The 4,118-nt window shown below is 38.0% G+C and overlaps 1 pseudogene; it reads right to left on the bottom strand.

Annotated features, from left to right (window-relative positions):
* Positions 1 to 837: 837 nt before the first annotated feature.
* Positions 838 to 2,204, bottom strand: LOC114513999 (annotated as a pseudogene).
* Positions 2,205 to 4,118: the final 1,914 nt, after the last annotated feature.

Genomic DNA, 4,118 nt, shown 5'->3' with positions numbered 1-4,118 from the left:
AAATAAAATAAAATAAAATACACCTAGCCTAGTGAATCTTACACACAAGCCTTAAATGATTAAGATTACCCACAAAAAAATGATCTTCCTTCTTGAACAAAAAACAATAGTCATCAGAGGAAGATAACAGAATTTAGATTTTTTTCACAGTGTATTATTTACAATGCCCAATATGCAATAAAAATTACCAGACACACAAAAAAAGCAGAAAACAAGATGCACAGATGAAATAGATGTTGGAATTAGCATTTAAGGACTTTAAAGTTTCTATTATAAATATGCTGAAGAGTCAGATTACCTAAGTTGGAAAAGGAGAAGTTGTAGCTGAATTAAAAGTGCTGTTGCAGCATTATCATTTGGCTTGTTTCCACCAAAATGATTTTAAATCCTGTTACTCAGAATCTTAGAAGTTTCCTGGTATAATTTTATAGTCAACAAAGTTTAACTGTCAAAAATAGTGAGTTGAAGCATTTCACCTCAAAGAAACTGAAATAGCTACATAACTATACATAATTTGAAATGTTGGTGGTCCTTTTAGTTATTTTGGTTTGTCAACAGTAAAAAGTTATACAGTTATCAAAAATGCCATTAATCTAAATGTCATTGTGGAAAGTGGGTCTTTGACAACTATCAGAATTAAGGAGACCTATTCATTGAATACTGTGAAATTATCAAATAGGTGAAATTTGTACATGGTTTTCGCCTGTACCAATAACAGCATTCTACACAGTGAAGGATCAAGTAGTCCCTGGATGCCAGGGCTGTCATGTGTGCATTATGACAGCCCACACAGCAAATCCAACCTTGTGTACTTTTTCAGTCCCAATATTAGGTAGATTATGATTTTTCACATGAAGATGTAGTCCTTTCTCCATCATTGTCACCCTCTTCCTCCTCTTCACAATCCCAATGTGTTTGTTCTTCCAATTTCTCTTTTGTGACCATTTCAAAATCATTTCCATTTCCACTACTGTTTTGGGATCGGTCATCTTTCCTCCTGTCACTGTTCTCCTGAGCCTTCTGTTCCGTGATTTCCTGTTCCTACTTTTCAGTCCTTTTCCTCCTTTTTCTCACTGTCTGACTTCTGCTGCTTTTTGGTTTCAGATTTTTCAGCTTTCTTTAGGTCCGCTTTTGGTCCTTTATGTTCATGCATGTACAAAGGCCCAAAGGAATCAATGAGTTCTGGGAAGAACCGAAAGTAGTGCCTTCCTTCAGTTATGAGCCAAATGATGAGAAATCAAAGGCAATGGACAACAGCAAAAAGAAGAATGCTGACTATAGCCCTGCCAGGTGGCTCATTTGGTTGGAGCATCATCCTGTACACCAAAAGGATGTGGGTTTGATCTTCAGTCAGGGGACATACCTAGATTGTGGGTTCTATTCCCCATCTGGGTGTGTTCAGGAGGCAACCAGTCGATGTTTCCCTCTCACATCAATGTTTCTCTCTCTCTCTAAAATTAACTCTCTCTAAAATTAATAAGCTGAGGATTAAAAGGAAAAAGAATGCTGGCTACAAAGCAGCCCTGCACCCGCACTGCACACAGAGGTAACACACAGCTGCTCTCGTTTCTGCCAGCCAAGAGGTGGAGGGGGGCAGCTGCCACTTCGATGACGAGAATTAACCCCAGGATGAAGGTTTCAGGGTGAGCTGATACCTGGTCATGCAAATACCTCATTTCTATCCAGGAAAATTTGATCATGATGTGGCTCAAAGCTTGAATTTTTTCTTAGTTTCCTTCTTTTGGGGAGTTCCTGGAATTTCCCCCTTCTTAGATTCTTCTCTTTCACCATATATTTTTTTCCTTTTTGGTCTTTTCATCTTTAGATTTTCTTTCTTGTTCTTTTTATTTTCTCCTTTTCTACTTTCAGCTTTTCCTTTTTACTTAAAATGCCTTTATCATACTTCATTTTCATTACTTTTAGTGCCTGGTGAAAAAAAATTATTTCTTTAAAAACTGGTTGCAGTGGTCACCCAGACGCCTTTGTAAATAAAGTTTCCTCTCCTTTCTTAGCTTTTGCTCACTTTGAATCCAGAAGGCAACCTACTGCTTTTGAAGCAATAAAATAATCAATTGGTAGACTTTTGGGACAGTTGAATCAAAGACACATGTCTACAGCCTTCTTGTCTTTAGATGGTTCACTGACTTCCTGAATCTGCTTCTTGTGTTCAAAAAACATATTTTTAAATAAATCATTCCATGTCTGTGGAAATTCTCCTAAGGGCACACAATAAATAGAGAAATATTCATTCAAGAAAATCTACTACCATATTTTGCAGTGTATAATGTGCACTTTTTTGTCCAAATTTTTGAGGGAAAAATAAGTATGCACATTATACATGGGTAGTACTAAGTATGTATCTATATAAATGTTTTAACTCTTCTATTTATGCTTATGCACTAAAAGTGTAACTCTAAAAAGTGATAACAATATCCATATGCAAAATATTACCTGAAATATAATAATAGGTTTTGTTTCTAAATATAAATAAATAAATAATTAAATTTAAAAATTAAAATGAAAGATTTTTTTTCTGAAAGTTTGGGCCAAAATTATGGGTGCGCTTTATATGCAGCACAATATGGTAAATCTAATCAAGAACAGTGATGTGGCATTGGTGGTACAGTGGTTGGCACAGCTGCCTTCTAAGAACAGTGATGTGGCACTTGAGCCACAACCACTCTGTTACCCTGCCTCTCCCCAGCCCTGCCTGTGGAAGCCGTGAGTGGCCCAGAAGATGCAAGGGCTCCCTGCCTCCACTTCCAGCTCTTAATCTAGGACTACGATTTCATCCTTAAAGGGGCAGACTGCTGGCATTTTTTTTACCCTCCTCAGCCTCTTGCAGAAGAAGCTCCCTTGCTGGGACTCAGGACAGAAAGGACGGAGAGATCCTTCCCCGACCCAGACCACGGCCGGTAGGGTGGAGCTCAGCCCCAGGTGTCTCGGACTTGTCAAATCTCATTATGCTCTAACAGTTAAGATTTTTGTGTTTCATTGTATCAATATAAAGTTTTACCTCATTTTTTTTAAATTAGAAGGGGAAATGCATTTGCAAATTTTTAAAAGTTTTTTTTTAAAAATTGTATATTTGCCCTGGCTGGCATAGCTAAGTGGATTGAGAGCGGCCTGCGAACCAAAGTGTCGCAGGTTCGATTCCCAGTCAGGCCACGTACCTGGGTCGCAGGCCATGGCCCTCAGCAACCGCACATTGATGTTTCTCTCTCTCTTTCTCCCTCCCCTCCCTCTCTAAAAATAAATAAATAAAATCTTTAAAAATTGTATATTTACCTGAGGAAAATCAGTGTTTATGATACTGAATCTTTCTAAAAGGAAGCTGTTATTTTGTGCAGATACTGCTCGTGGCCTCCCAGGATCCACTCTTCCCTTCCTCCCTTGAAACAGCTCTGATTTCCAGCCCAGTGTACATCGCCATGCTGCATATGAGACTAAATTTCCACCTCTCTTGCCCTAATCATGAGTATGTAACAAGGTTCTGGCTAATGGCTGGAAGTGTTGAATGGGATCCAAGGATTCTCTTTAAAAGATGCTACCTCAGTTGTGAATGCCCATTTGCCCTTTCCCTATCTAGAGTATGGACATGATGGGCAGAGTTCCAGCAGCCCCTTTGCACTATCAGATGATTCAGAGATGACAGAACAGAAATTTAGGGGTTTATAGTCCTGGTGACATCGTTCCTGTTATACCAAACCTGAACTACTCATTAAGCTTATTTTTATGTGAGCAAAAACCTCTTTTTTTCCAAGTCAACTGTTGTTTTGAGGTTTTATATTATATACTAAAAAACTTTATGCTAATCTATTGTTAAGCCTTTTTATGTGAAATGCTTATTTTTAATTTTTCTGGAAATAATTTTTGTTTCTGAAATATATGCCTGTTATTCTTCATTTAAATTCAAGTTTAAGTTACACCACTGATAATCTTTACTTTCTTTCTTGTTCTTCCAATTGCATAGGCACTGTACAAACCCCTGAGTGAGGAGAGCAATTCCACGTGTCCAGAAGCTAATTCTTCATTTTCTACTCAATTGGCATTTCCGGGTAATGACTAGAACTTGCTCTCAGTTCATGTATTCTGTTTCCCTGAGATTTGGTTGGCTC

The sequence above is a fragment of the Phyllostomus discolor genome, chromosome 2 (genome assembly GCF_004126475.2).
Source record: "Phyllostomus discolor isolate MPI-MPIP mPhyDis1 chromosome 2, mPhyDis1.pri.v3, whole genome shotgun sequence".
NCBI lineage: Eukaryota > Metazoa > Chordata > Mammalia > Chiroptera > Phyllostomidae > Phyllostomus > Phyllostomus discolor.
The sequence above is the reverse complement of the archived record's forward strand: the minus strand, read 5'-3'. Positions and strand labels throughout refer to the sequence as shown.